The sequence below is a fragment of the Notamacropus eugenii genome, chromosome 4 (assembly GCF_028372415.1).
Source record: "Notamacropus eugenii isolate mMacEug1 chromosome 4, mMacEug1.pri_v2, whole genome shotgun sequence".
Classification (NCBI taxonomy): domain Eukaryota; kingdom Metazoa; phylum Chordata; class Mammalia; order Diprotodontia; family Macropodidae; genus Notamacropus; species Notamacropus eugenii.
The window spans coordinates 411,750,150-411,765,701 of NC_092875.1; the positions used below are offsets into that span (position 1 = coordinate 411,750,150).

At 38.6% G+C, this 15,552-nt stretch overlaps 1 long non-coding RNA gene across 1 annotated transcript in view; it reads left to right on the forward strand.

Annotated features, from left to right (window-relative positions):
• Positions 1–5,332, forward strand: part of LOC140501758 (uncharacterized) — a 117,905-nt gene extending 112,573 nt beyond the window's left edge. The window contains exons 5-7 of the long non-coding RNA XR_011966344.1: positions 45–110; positions 3,231–3,279; positions 3,984–5,332. This is a non-coding gene — a long non-coding RNA (uncharacterized lncRNA). The remainder of the gene's footprint in view (positions 1–44; positions 111–3,230; positions 3,280–3,983) is intronic.
• Positions 5,333–15,552: the final 10,220 nt, after the last annotated feature.

Sequence of the window (15,552 nt, forward strand, 5' to 3'; positions counted from 1 at the left end):
ATAAACACACTCTCTATCTGTTATCTTTTTTTTTTTTTTTTCAGAAGTGGAGGCTGGACCAGACTCTTCATGGCAAATGGAATTTTAAGAGATTTCAGGTATAGGAGCAGGTGAGAGGTTTCCACAATACGTAAAGATTTGGAGACTGTATGAGGGTTTTCAGGGCAAAGGTTTCTTGAGCCATATGGAATATATTTGTAAATTAGGGCAGACAGGAAACTTCTCACTAGATTCCTTCATTAAGATACCACTTAGGGAAGCACTTTTTTTTTTTTTGTGGGGGTGAGGAAGAACACAAAAAGGTAGGTAGATGTGATTTTATCTGTGAAAGAAAATTCCAGATATGTAAATTTCTTCTATCATGCCAGTACAACTTAACAATAATTTAAGGTTGCAGAGATTTACTTGGTGGCATTTGAGGTTAAGAGCAAAGTCACGCAGCTAGTATTATGCATCAAGTCCAAGGACTTGAACCCAGGTTCTCTTGGCTGTACAGGTGAACCCTTACCCTGAGTTTAACATCCTAAAACTGGAGTTTGGTCATGTTCTCTAGGATATACTAGTCATCTTAAAGAGACAGTTTAAGTACAAGCATAAACCATGCAGAGTTATGTGTGGAAACTGTGCACTGATAGACCTCTTGTAATTAGTAAAATGTGATGGAGTGGAGGAGAAAGGAAGGAGAGGTAAGAAGAAACAAGAATCTCCAGGCAAATGCTTAGTAGAATTAAATGAGGCAATGAGCAAACTATTCCCAGACCTCTAATATTATATCTCTGACTTAAGGAAAGAGAAGGTCACAAATCGGTGAAGTGTTGGACTTTCAGTTCAGAATACCTGAATTTGAATTACCAGTTGTGTGACCTTGACATTGAATAAACCTCTTTGGTCCTTAGCTTCTTTATCTGTAAAATGAAGGGGTGGGAGCCAATACTTTCTAAGGCCCCTTTAAACTCTAATTGTATGACATTAGATTGTAATTCCTTGAGGACAACATCTATCTTTGGGTTCTTATTTCATTCCCAATGCTTAGAAAACTGCCTATCATATAGTTGTTTCCAAAGAGGAACAGTGGCATCATGGGGTGAAATCTTGACTTGTACGTGAATTGGATTTAAGTGGGACAGAGTTACACAAAGTTGTCAGTCACACGCTTCTACCTGAGTTATCAAAGTCCAGTGGCAAGACAAAAAAGTTAGGATGACTGGTGATGGCCTAGGAGAGAGTGGATTGTCTTGGTGTCTTCAATGTCTGACCAGGCTTTCAGTGCTCCACAGCACATGCTTCAGCTGCCTTAACGGTCACTGGAACAAATTGTTCTCATGTGCCCATTCTGTCAGGGGAAGTCTTCACAGGCTCAGAGTAGACGTCTCCTAAATCACCAGTGGGTTTAGACCGTCTGAGACAGTTTCACCAGGTTGTGGCTTCTATTCTTGCTACAGCCTCTTTGAGCCACAGGTGAGAGATAAAAGGTGGGCACAAAAGGTGGATGAGCAGCCCTAAAAAAGGATTGGCAAGTCATCACACCGTAAGTATAAGGCATATAGTAGGTGGCAAATAGTAGGACCTTGATAAATGTTCACTGATTGGTTGATTGATTGATCTTACAATTGTCATGCCTTACTACACAGAATTATTAATGGAGTAGAGCAAAGTAATATTAATTTGTGTATGCAAATTAATCTCCCTGATGTCACAGTCCTCTTCAAAAATGAAGAGCAAACACAACCTGTAAGTAATCCAAGCTGCCTGAATGGGGACACAGTCAGTTGGGTAACTCAGCATGCCCTCTTCCTCTCCCTCATCTCTCCAAAGGTAAATTTTGATGAAAGCTGCTCAGTTTACTTGGGATTTATGGGCTAAATTTCTTCCTTCCTTCCTTCCCTCCCTCTTTCCTTCCCTCCCTCCCTTCCTCCTTCCCTTCTTCCTTTCTCCCTTCGTCCCTTCCTTTAAGACCAAACTTTAAACCCATTTCACTCTGGAGCTCATAGATTAGACAACAATAGGTCCCTGCCCAAGCACCCCTTAGTGGCTGTACTTTTGGGCCCTCTTGGCTCAGAGTGAATGTAAATAGCAATTGTTTCACTTTTGGTCAGCAGGTATTCCCCTCCCAGTTTGATTTTTTTTTTTTAGTTAAAGGGGACATCCGTCGACTTACTTCTTAAAGAGGCCTATTCACTAAATGGGCTTTACCTCACTCAAAGTGAGAACCTGAAAGGACCTTAGCCTAAAAGGGTCAGGGTCTCCCATCGCATCCTGGAGAGGTGTTCTGATGAATATCTGGCCACTGGACCCAGATGGTTCTGGAGAAGAAAGTGAGACTGGTGACTTTGCACAGCCCACCCTCATCCAAATCAAAGTCAACTGTAAGTCATGTCGTCATGTCCCTGACGTCATAGTCCTCTTCAAAACTGAAGGACAAACACAACAATGTGTTAAAAGGGACATTTGAATGAGTCTTCCTTTTACCAAGGATATATCTCTATCCATCCTCCCATTAAAAGTAACTTAAATAGAATTATCTATCTTTATATCTCTTCCTGTTAAATGCAGATTTAGAGAAGAGCTTTTAATCCCTTTGAAAGTCTGCTGAATCTTGTTGGAATAATGTTGGAATAATGTTTGTAAACTTCTAAAATTTATCAGATTACAAAGGAAATCAGTTATCTTGAAATACAGTCATCAAAATATTTGACAAACACAAACAAGTCAATGGACTTCAGATTAAAAACTTCTGGTCTAGAGAAATCTAAAGAGTTAATTCTCCTCCATTTTGTCATTTTCTATTGCCTCAAATCACATATTCACATCAAAAAGGGAGAAGCAGGTGCTCAGTTTAGGATTTACTGGATGAACCATACACAGTTAAAAAACAAAACACAACCCTTCCTTGGGTGACAACTTGTCAGAGGGATCATCCTCTAAAAACCTGATTACTTTCTCAATCCTTCTGGAGAAAAAGGACACAAAGTGAATGAGTAGCCATTCCTTTTCCTAACTTCATTGTAGAATACCTTCAGAGGAAATGAAACAATACTGACTTTCATTTCTTTCAGTAACAGATTTTATTGAATTACTTTCACAGACCATTATTTACAAAATAAAATTGATTGAAGTTTAAAGTATTGACTAGATTGTTTATTTTTATGTGGAAAGTCTCCTGAATTTGAATGTTGCAATTTATATTAAAAAAAAACCAAACAACTTATTCAACCTGTTTTTATTCCTAGTCTTTCCCAAACATGGGACTGAGAAGAAGGGGAAGATATGCAGGAGAAGGTAATGTCATATAAACATGTCCTGACAACCTAAATTTGCATTTAGATAATGGGGAGGAAAATATCACTCTCAGTCCTTCACCCTATCCCCAGTCTTCCACGTACAGGCAGAAGCCAACAGGACTATGTTAACAAGTAGTTATACTGGACATTGTAAATACGTAATTACAAAACCAGTCATGCCTGAATCACAAGAGTTAGATCATCTTAGAATCCCTTAACATCTTTTCCAATATTCTCATTTTATGAATGAAGACCCTGGGGCTCTAAATGGTGAAGCAACTTCTCCAAGGTCATACAAGAAGCAAATACACATAAATGGTGCCAGGATTCCAATATAGATCCTTTAACTTCTGACCCAGTTTTTTCTTAATCCATGGAACCTCCATGCTTCCTCTCATATGGAGGAAAAAGGAAAGCTGATTTAGAAATTGAACTTATGTTGTAATTTCCCTGGAACCTCTGCTCCAGCTTTTGTATGCTATAGGAGTGGCTTGGTTAGCTCTTCTTCCCTTAATGTTTAACAGATGTTAGGGATATAGTGTCTAGGACTAACTGTTTTGATGTACTTACAGTAATTGAGCTGATGGTGTTGCTGTCAACAGAAAATTAAAAACTTTCTCCAGTGGATAGCAGCTAAACATGCAAATTTCAAAACAAATGGAAAGAAGATATCATAAATCCATGTTACTTTATGCATTACAGATCCCTCTACTAGGATCCAGCTCACTTGTTACTGATTGAGAATCATTAAATGTTCAAGCTCAAGTGTACTTTAGAGATCACAGAATCAAAGAAGACCAGGATTTCTGAGTCAAGAGGGACCTAACTGACCATATGTTCCAATTGCTAACCCAAAAAGAATTCCCCCTGCAAAACACCTTATTGCCAATCATCCTGCTTGTGCTTGAAAATCTCATTAGGTCTGGCTTTCCAAAATAAAAAAGACCATTCCACTTGCGATAGTTCTAATCTTTAGGATTTGTTATTAAAATCTTTAGGAAGTAGAATAATGCAGGGGATAGAATGGTTAGAATCAGAAGGACCTCAGTTCAAATCCTACCTCAGACACCCCCAACAACTTCCAAAATTCCAGCCAAAGTCATTTGGTCACTCTCAGCTTCAGTTTCCTCATCTGAAACATGGAGATAACAATAATGCCTACCTCCCAGAGTAAGTTTGAGGATCTAATGAAGTAACATTTTTAAAGAGTCCTGCAAACCTTACAACATCATATTAGCTATTGTTACTAGGAAATATTTCCTTAAGCAAAGCCTAAATTAGCCTCAATGAAACTTTCTTTGGTTTTAGCCTTTGGGGCCAAATTGGAATAAATACAATTTCACTTCCACTTGATGATCTTTCAAATATTTAAAGAAATGAACGTACTGTGGATTTAAGGTCCCTCACTATACAAGTCGATTTCCTCTATATTTTCAAGTATAAGAATGCCCTTCTTAAGTTGTATCATACAGAATGTATCTCAATACTCCAAATGAGGTCTGAAGAAGGCTAAGTATAAAGGATCACCTCCTTATTTATAGAAGATGTCTTGCCTTTTAATATAGCCAAAGATAGTAATAGCCAGATCACACGCTGATTCATATTATCTGGTAATCTATTAACACCACTAACACTCATCTTTTTCAGAAAAATGGCTATATACAGATTCTTTTGCTGTCTTATATTGGTAACACTTGAAAAATCCGAATGTGTATGATCCTGACTCAATTTCATGTCATTAGATTCTCCCCAAAGCTCTAGCATGTCTAGATTTTTTTAGATCCAGATTCAATCTCCCACTGTGTTAGCTAATCCCCTCAACTTTAGGTCATATGCAAGTTTGATGAGCATATCAATTATATCTTTCTCTTATATCACTAACAAAAATGTTCAACAGCTGATCCAATAGATACATTCACAGATATACATGCATGTATAACCGTAAAAATGTTACTGTGAATTATCTGTCACAAAAATATGAAATATTAAGATGTAAATTAAAGCATGAGAGAACTCTGCTAACTTTCTCCATTAAAAAAGGTGTACACCAATATGCTTATGTCTGCCTTATATTAGTGAAGATTGATGAAAAATAACTCAAATTTATATAATATCAGCTTAAAAACCTGTTTTCTCGCAGTAACTCAATGAAGCTGATACATTTTATTCTTCCCATTTTTCAAATGAGATTTGAGCTTATTAAGGATCTTGTTCTTGATGATACAACTGATTGTTAGATGTGAAATTTCAGTTTAAGTCTTGGGATTTTATATTCTATATTTTTTTTCCACATGACACCCTAATACAGAATTTGGGAATATTTTTGTAGATGAATTTACAGACTACAGATTTCTGCACAATCTCAGTATTTAAAGCTTTTCTTACAAATGGGCATATTGCAATTCAGAGAAAAGGAGAAGGGACATCACAACATTAAGCCCACAAATGCAAAAAGCTGCTTTTGAGCTGACAAAGGGTGAGCCTGCTGTATACACAAAGAAACTTCAGATTCCCTGGAGGCTTTTAATGTCCTTACAAGCTACGAGACCTTGGTCTCCCACTCGGTCTGGACCGTGTCCAGTTGTCCTAATCTATGTCTTGCCATGGACCCAGATGGCTCTGGAAAAGAGAATGAGGCTAGTGACTTTGCACAGACCCACCTCATTTAAATCCAATTCATTTGCAAGTCAAGACATCAACTTCCTGATGTCATTCTTTGAGAATGAAAGACAAACCACAGCACAAGCTTGCCCTAATATTCCCTTCCAACTGATGGGGTTCAGACTCTGAAAACCTCCTTGAACTCCCCTTGAATCTTCCCACTTAATCTGGCCTTTCATACTCAGATCTGTTACCCTTAACCTAGCCTGGCCCTCCATGTTCTGTTGCCTCTGGATTGCCCTACTTGCTTCCCACCCAAGCCCTGCATTGTCCAATATCTCCCAGTTGCCTCCAGCTGTTTCCCACCCTTGATTACAACACTAGTTACCCCCAGTCTCATCAAGATCCTCCTTATACTCTCCTCCCAGACTACTAGACCACCTCTAGATCTTTCCCATGGTTTTTCCATGGGAAATATAAGTTCCATCTTGCCTTCATGAAGGCACTCAGATTCAATCCAGCTCAGACTCTGGGTAGCTGAGATTCTATCTGGCCTGCTTGTCAATACAATTATCACAAATGGTTAGTCTCCTTAAGAGTCAACCCAACAAGGCAAACCTTTAACAAACTTGGTTTTACTTTGGCTGGAAGAAGTCTTGAGCAGAATTCAGGCAGGACCCAGCATGTTAGTATTTTGGGGTCCTGAGTGCCCCAAACTTCAATATGGTTCCCAGACCTCAACCTATGATTCCCTGACCAGGTATCACTGCTAATCTCAAGTTCTTCTCCAAGTCAAGACTGGAAGGTATGTAAGCCTCCCCCTCTCCTTATCCTTCTTCCTCTCCAGGTACCTTGGAAGTGCTTTTCCGGACTGATCTGTCAGATCCTGGTAGTTAGCTAAGAGGCTATCTGGTACAGGTTTTCGGTTCAGTGGTTATATTGGAAGTCATGGACCTGGGCTCACTTCCTGAAGCATGGAGGATAGGGACAGAGGCCCTCTTTGGAAGTGTATGCCAGATTCCTTCAATTCTCTTGGTGACAGGGAATTGGGAAAGCTTCATGTACCTTTTTTGTCATTCTTTTGCCTTGGTTTGTTATGTTTGTTTTTCCAGGCTTACTCCCAAATCTTCTTTTATGGAGGAAGGGACTTCTAGCCCCCATGCTTATAATGGGTCATTCCTTTGCATTTCCCAAAAGTTCACCTTTGGGTAGTCTTTTACAAATTTGGGAAAAATTTAATTTTTCTAAAGAACTTAAAAAGAAAAAGCTCATATTCTTTTGTAACACTGTTTGACCTCAGTATCAATGAGAAGGCCATGAAGTATGGTGCATTTGAGGGACTTTAAAAATGAATATGCTCTTGCAGTTAGAATTCTACTGCCACCAAAAAGGAAAATGGATAGAAGTTTCCTACATAATGACCTTTGTTGAGTTCTCTCAGAGCACTGTTCTCAGCAAAGATTGCAAGATACTTGTAGCTAGAACTGCCCCTAGAAGTGCCAATGGGGGTCAACCAGACATTTTTGATGACCCCCTTCTTATGGCCCCCAGGGCTTCAACCCCCTCCACTCCCCAGGCCCAAGTTATGGGTCTTGTTGAGGTGCATCCCTCTGCAGCACCTCCTGCTGACACTACTCAGGCCTCAGACTCCACCCCTATGGCAGTCTCTGGGGTATCTCCCCCTCTGATCCCTTCCCTTCCTCAAGTGCCAGCAGATCTTTCCCCTTGTCTGCTGGATCCCCCTGCCTTGCATCCTAATCCAGTTCAGGTAGCATTCCCCAGACCCTCCCTCACAAGAAAGGGACTTCTTATTTCTCTTCTCAAGCCCCTTCAAGGCTTTCTCCCCTGAGGGAAGTGCCTAGAGTGTATGTCCCATTCTCCCTCTCAGACCTCATTCTGGTCAAAGAGAAACTGGGGAGATAAACGGAAGACTCTACTAAGCTTACTGAGAGTTTTAGGGACATGTCCCTACAATTCGAATTTCTTGGGGTGATCTGCGTGTCCTCTTCTCTGTCATGCCATTGAGGAGAAGAGGAGAATCTAGGAACAAGCCCAAAAATTTGGGGATATTTGGCTAGCAATGATCTCATAAAATACCCACCCCGCCAGGAGCAGCTGCTGTTCCCACTAGTGACCCAGGATGGGATTATCAGAAGAGTGAGGATAGGGGAAAGCAAGACCACATGGTAATTTGCCTGCTAGAAGGCCTGAGATCTGCATTTCAAAAGCAAGTTAACTTTCAGAAAATTAGGGAAATTTCCCTGGGAGAAAAGGGAAACCCTGCCTTTTTTCAAAACCAGCTAGTAGAAGCTATTAAAAAGTATTCAAATTTGGATCCCAACTCTGAAGAAGGGGCAGCAGTTCTTAGCATGTATTTTATTAATCAGTCTGCTCCAGACATTAAGAGGAAACTGCAGAAATTGGCAATGCGACCCAAACACCTCGGGTCCAATTACTGAAGACGGTCTTTGGAGTCTTTAACAACAGATATAGTTGTAGTAGAGGAAAGAGAACATGCTCAATTCTTGGCTGTTGCCATGACCTGGAAAAGACCCAAGGAATACCCCTCCAGGGTGCCCCTTCCGAGGAAGCCCAACCACTTGGGCAGTGGGGAAATCTGCTTTCAATGCCACAAGGAGGGTCACTGATCCAAGGAGTGTGCCTCCAGGGCACCCTCCCAGAGAGACCTCCAAGAACTAACAATGGTGGAATTGTGCTCACATGACCAGGAGAGACATTGGAGGAAGGATTGTCCCTCAGGTTGAAAAAGTGGTCAAATTGCCCCCCCAGGACCCTGTGCCCCAGTCTTTTCAAGACACGAAATGACAGGAAAGCTTGAGTAATACCAGTGCTCCCACTTTCTCCACCTCTCTCGCCAAGTCCTGGGCAAAAATCAAGGCTGAAGGTAAGGTTACCCACTTTAATATGGCTAAATTCTCTGTTTTAACTAGTTACTCTGGCCCTCCCCACTCATTGACCCATCAGGTCATGGTCATGGAAGGGAATATTAAGGGATAGCTCTAGACATACCCCCTCCCCAGCCTAGCTGAGGATATGTTGTTTGAACAATCCTTCCTTATGATCTCCTCTTGCCCTACCCCCTTGTTGGGAAGGGACCTGATGGTGAAATTGGGAAGTCAGTTTTCTGTTTAAACCTCCCATCTCCTTTTTCCCTCAAGTGTTCCTCCATCGCAGTCAATATCTAATTAAGCCCAAGGCCTGGGAGGGACTGCAGCCATTATTTGCCATACAAGACACTGACTCAACCCCTATAGAGTGGAACCCCAAGCAGCATAAAACTTTTGAGACTTGGAGAACTCAATTGACAACTTCTCCAGTATTAGCTCTACCTTTCACTCAGTATGTTGATGAAAGGAGAGGACAGGACATTCCTTAAGCCCCAAAGGAATCTTAGCACCTGACCCCAGGCCAGTTGAAGTTTTTATTTACTCAAAATATGCTTTCTATGTTCTACATGCCCTTCTGTGTTTTGGTTTTGCCATAGTAACCTTTGATTCTCACCAGGGAAATTGTCTTTTATGCCAGGGAAATCATCTTTATACTCCTTCTGTGCCTGCTTGGTCCTTGTTTGCCTAACCTCCTTGCCAGATTTGTCTCCTCCACAGTCAAAATTATCAAATTCCAGATGACTATGCACCCTTGAGGATCCAGAGAGGCAGGGACAGCTCTTTGCCCCTTGCCAACAGGAAGCAGTTTCAGAAGCTGCTTTGCCCTTTACCCCAAAAGAATTTGGGTCCCATTTGTTTGAGGGGGGAATGATGGGGTTCAGACTCTGGAAACCTCCTTGAACTCCTCTTGAATCTTCCCATTTAATCTGGCCTTTCATACTCATATCTGTTACCCTTACCCTAGCCTGGTCCTCCATTGTCTGTTGCCTCTAGATTGCCCTATCTGCTTCCCACTCAAGCCCTGTATTGTCTGATACTTCCTAATTACCTCCAGCCATTTCCCATCCTTGATTACATTGCTAATTAGCCCCAGTCTCATCAAGGGTCCTCAGACCCTCCTAAACTACTAGACCACCTCTAGATCTTTCCCATAGGGCAGTTAGGTGGTGCAGTGGATAGAGCACCAGTGCAGGAGTCAGGAGGAACTGAGTTCAAATCTCACCTCAGACATGACACTCATGAGCTGTGTGACCTTGGCCAAGTCACTCAACCCCAATTCCCTCATCCTGGGTCATCTCCAGTCATCCTGATGAATATCTGCTCATGGATTCAGATGGCTCCAGAGGAGAAGTGAAGCTGGTGACCTGCACAGCCCTCCTTCACTCAAAACAAAGTCAAGTGGAAGTCATGTCATCATTTCTCTGATGGCATGGTCTTCTTCAGTGAGGAAGGATGAACAAACACATTCCATTACATTCATCTTTTCCAGCATTAAAAAAAGTGTATGGTATCTGGCACATAGTAGACACTTAATAAATGCTTATTAACTGACTGACTCTCCAGAGTCTTCTTGCTATTTTTCTCAAATGACCCCGTCTTGCATTTCTGCTGTACTGGCTTTCCTGCATATTTCTAATGCCCTCAAACCTTACCTCTACCTTTCAGAATTTCTGACTTCATTCAAAACACTGCTTGACTGCAATTTTTTATATGAAATCTTTCTTGATAACCCCAGTGCCTGGTGTCTCTTATGCTACCTTTACTTTGTATGTATTTGGTACGAATGTATGTGTTTGTATGGATGTATGCATGCACATGTTATTTCCTCACTAGTAAAATGTTAACTCCAAGGTTCAGATCTTTGTCTTTGGGTTTCCAATACCCAACAGAGTGCTTGGCACATAGCAGGTTTTTTATGCATGCATACTGACCAATTGCTTGTAGACAGGTCTATGATGTGATGAAGGATTGAATTTGGTCTACAGTGTCAGGAATAAGGTAGAACCATTAATGACATGATTGGTTGAGATGAAAGGAACAAGAAAAAAATCATAGCTTACAATTTATATAGCACTTTAAAGGAAAATGAGTCAACAAAAGGTGTCTCAAAAGTCAGTATAAATTAATTAATTTTTAAATTAAATTTCCCTATAATAATAGATTTACTTTTAGCATGAGAACATACTTAAAATCTTTTAAATTTCTTTTTTAGGTTTTAAAGCTAAATTTTATCCTTTATGTAATTCAATACTATTATCTTTCAATTTCAGTCCATTCTAAATGTGAAGAAAGAGAAACTGCTATGCTGAATCTGATTGCATTTTGGACATTCAAAGAAACAATGAGAGGCTTAATAGGAAATACACTCCATCTAAGTATTTGTGATAGAGGAAAAGAGGAAAGATAGTCTAATGTGTACCATTAATTTTGTTGCATAAGATTTCAAGTTGTTCAATTTAAAAAAAGGATAAATGGAAATGCCTACAAGTCTATAGAAAAAGATAATCTAAGAGGGATGAGAAGTTCACTAAAAGAGGAAAAAAACAAAAGCAATCTTGTAGTGATTGTACAATCACTACTTCCCAACAAACCTAAACAAATTCTTTAAAGGCACATTTTTCCACCAGAATACTTGACTGGTTATTGATCTGTCTTAAACTGACAGCATTATTTTACTTTTTTTTATTTCACTAAAATTTGGTTGTCTCTCTTTGTCTATTTTATGAATGATGTAGTCACCGAATAAATGCTTATAAATTTGTTACTGTTTCTTTTATATGTATCACTTCATACAAGTCTCCTCAAGTTCCCCCCTAACATATGTGTGTATATATATATATCTATATATAGGTATATATAGATATATATAATTAGCTTTTATTATAACTTATAATGCTACTATGGGTGTTTGCATACATGAGCTTTTTACTGTTATTATTAAGATCCTTTGGATATGGAACCTATAATGAAATCTTTGGGTCAATCAACATTAGGAATTTAGAACATTTTCTTGAAGTATTCAGAAGTGATTAATAAAAATATTGAATTAATTCATAGTTCTAGGAAAAGAAAATTATACCTCTTGCCTCAAACCTGCTACAACAATGCATTTTCCCATCTTACAGAAACTTTTTTTAAGTGATGGGTGTATGATGATATTTGGGGGTTATTTTAATAGATATTTCTGTGACTTTTAGAGAGTTTTAATGGATGTTCAAATGTTAATTGACATTTATTTCTTCTTTTGAAAACTTTTCTAGTCATTTTAACACTTTAAACACTGGATACTGAATTAGAAAGAAAATTGCTTCTGGGGGGACCCAACATGGCAGAGTAGAGAAAGTGCTCAGCTATGCTCTCTAAACATTCCCTTCCAAACAACTTTAAATAAATAATGCATGCCTCAAATCAAAATCTGGACTGGAAGAGTCAATAAAAGGTCAGAGTGAGACATTTTCCAGTCAAGAAAACATAGGATGTGGAAAAGAGAGATCTGTGACATGGGGCAGTGGACTGACTCAGAGCCCACACAGACAAAGCCCAATGGTGGGAAAAGGTAGTGGTAACAGAAGCAACAGCTTTAAGAGTTCTTAAACCAGAGATGGAAAAGAGATGTGGAAACTGGTCAGAAAGACATTGCAGTGGATCCCAGTGCTAACAATAGACAAAGGAATAGCTGCTGTTTGGCAACTCCATTACCCGTACCCACTTCTCAGTCATAGCTCAAAGGCTTGGAAGAGCACTTTTGGTCAAGATAGAGCTCTTGCCCCAAGGCCTCAGGGGCAGGGATAGCAATCTTGAGCACAGAGAAAGCAAAAGCAAAAATACGCCTAATTAAAAGACAATAAGGAAAACCATATCTTGCTAAAAGGAACTATAAACAATTAATTAATACTAAATAGATATTCAACAAATGGCAAAGTAATCCAAATTCTTAAAGGAAAGGTTAAATGAATAACAGAAAGGAATAGATCTTAAAACTATCCTAGTGGAAGAACTCAGCCTTAGCCTTCCAGAACTAGATACATCTAAACATAAAGTAAGAAGCCAAGGAGATGAATAACATCTTTAAAAAGCTAGCTATGATGAACTTCTGAGGAAAAAACTGAATGGGAATAGAAAGTAGTGCACCTTCACAAAATTAACCATGTATCAGGTATAAAAATCTTACAAACAAATGCAGAAAAACAAAAATATTAAATGTACCCTTTTCAGAAAATAATTCAATAAAAATTGCATTTAATAAAAAAATCATGGAAGCAAAATAAAAATTTAATTGGAAATTAAACAATCAACACTAAAGAATGAATGACTCCAAGAACAAATAATAGAAACAATCAATTTCAACAAAGAGAATGCCAACAATGAGACAACATTCCAAAATTTGTGGGATGCAGCCAAAACAGTACCAAGGGGAAATTTTGTATCTCTAAATGTGTACATTGATGGAGAGAGAGAGAGAGAGAGAGAGAGAGAGAGAGAGAGAGAGAGAGAGAGAGAATGTAATGGACATATGCAGGAAGGCTAGAACAGGAAGACGTTGAGCTAGAGCAGAGCTGAGAGGAAATTGATCAGAGTGGTCAGAACTGAGGGAGTTAGAGGAGGCAGACAGCTAGGCTCATGAGTGTGGGAAGGCCCTAGCATAGGGAAGTCTTGGGGATGATGTTGTCCTCTGCATTGTTGGTGGTATAGATATTTGCTACTATAATGGATTTGGATTTCTGGTAAAACTATTTGACATTCTAGTGTCTGAATATATGTTTTGGTTCTATTTTCCAATGTGGAGTCTATTGTATTTCATGATTCAGAATTGTTCCAGGATATTCATGGTTGCCATAGATGCTGTAAATATCACATTGGCACTACAAATGGAAATCCTGAAAATCGAAGGAGAGAATAATAAAATTGAAAAGAAAAAAGAAAATTGAACTAAAAAAACTAGAAGCTGGTTTTATGAAAATACTTATAAAATAGATAAACCATTGGTTAATTTTATTTAAAAAAGGAATAAGAAAACCAGATTACCAGTATCAAAAATGGAAAACACAGATGAAATTAAAGCAATTATTCATAAGTTATTTTACCAATTACATATCAGTGAAACTGGCAACCTAAGTGAAATGAATGAATATTTACAAAAATATGAACTGCCTAGATTGATAAAAAAGGAAATAGAATATTCAAATAACCCTAAATTAGAAAAGGAAATTGAACACTCCATTAATGAGCTGCCTGAGAAAATCCCCAGGACCATAGATTTACAAGTGAATTCTACCAAACATTTATGGAATAATTAATCTCAATGTTAGATAAATTATTTTAAAAATGGGTGGAGTGCTACCAAATTCCTTTTGTAATACAAATATGATTTTGATAACTAAACCAGATGGAACAAAAAAAAAAGAGAAAGGAGATTATAAACAGATTTTTTTAAAGAATATTAATGAAAATTTTAAAATAAAATGCTAACAAGGAGATTACAGTAATATATTACAAAGATCATATACTATGTCTAGATTGAATTTATATCAGGACTACATGGTTAATTCAATATTTAGAAAACTATCAGTATAATTGAGGACATCAATAAGAAAAACAAGAAAAATCATATGATTCTATCTATAAATTCAGAACAAGCATTTGATGAAATGTAACACCTATTCCTATTAAAAAACAAAGCAAAAAAAGAGTCTAGACATCATTTTTCATGAAATTATCAAGGAAAACTGCCCTGATGTTCTAGAACCAGAGGGCAAAACAAATATTGAAAGAATCCACTGATCACCTCCTGAAAGAGATCCAAAAAGAGAAACTCCTAGGAACATTGTAAACAAATTCCAGAATTACCAGGTCAAGGAGAAAATATTGCAATCAGCTAGAAAGAAACAATTTGAGAACTGTGGAAATACAATCAAGATAACACAAGATTAAGGGATCGAAGGGCATGGAATATGATATTCCAGAAGTCAAAGGAACTAGGACTAAAACCAAAAATCACCTACCCAGCAAAACTGAGTATGATACTTCAGGGGAAAAAAAATGGTAATTCAATGAAATAGAGGACTTTCAAGCATTCTGCCCTCCCTTCTAACATCCCTTACTTCCCTTATCCCCATCTTCTCTTTTGTCCTGTAGGGCAAGATAAATTTCTATACCTTGTTACCTGTATTTCTTGTTTCTCAGTTGTATGCAAGAACAATACTCAACATTTGTTCCTAAAACTTTGAGTTGCAACTTCTTCTCCTTCCTCCCTCCCCACCCATCCCCATTCAGAAGGCAAGCAATTCAATATAGGCTATGTATGTGTAGTTTTGCAAATGACTTCCAAAATACTCATGTTGTGTAAGACTAACTATATTTCCCTCCATCTGTCCTGCCTGCCTTTTCTTCTATTTTCTCTTTTGACTTTGTTCCTCCCCAAGAGTGCTGACTTCTAATTGCTCCTTTGCCCTCCCTTCCATCATCCCCCCCAACCTGCTTATCCTCTTCTCCCCCACTTTCCTGTATTGTAAGATAGGTTTTCATACCAAAACGAGTGTGCATTTTATTCCTTCCTTGAGTAAAATGTGATGACAGTAAGCTTCACATTTTTCCTCTCACCTCCCCCCTTTTTATCCTCCATTGAAAAGTCTTTTTCTTGCTTCTTTTATGAGAGAGAATTTCTCCTATTCCATTGAGGGAAAAGATAATCAGAATGTATACTGTCTTGGGGTACGCAGAGAGCAGAAATTGGGAGAAAATGTGGAAATGAATGTTGAAAA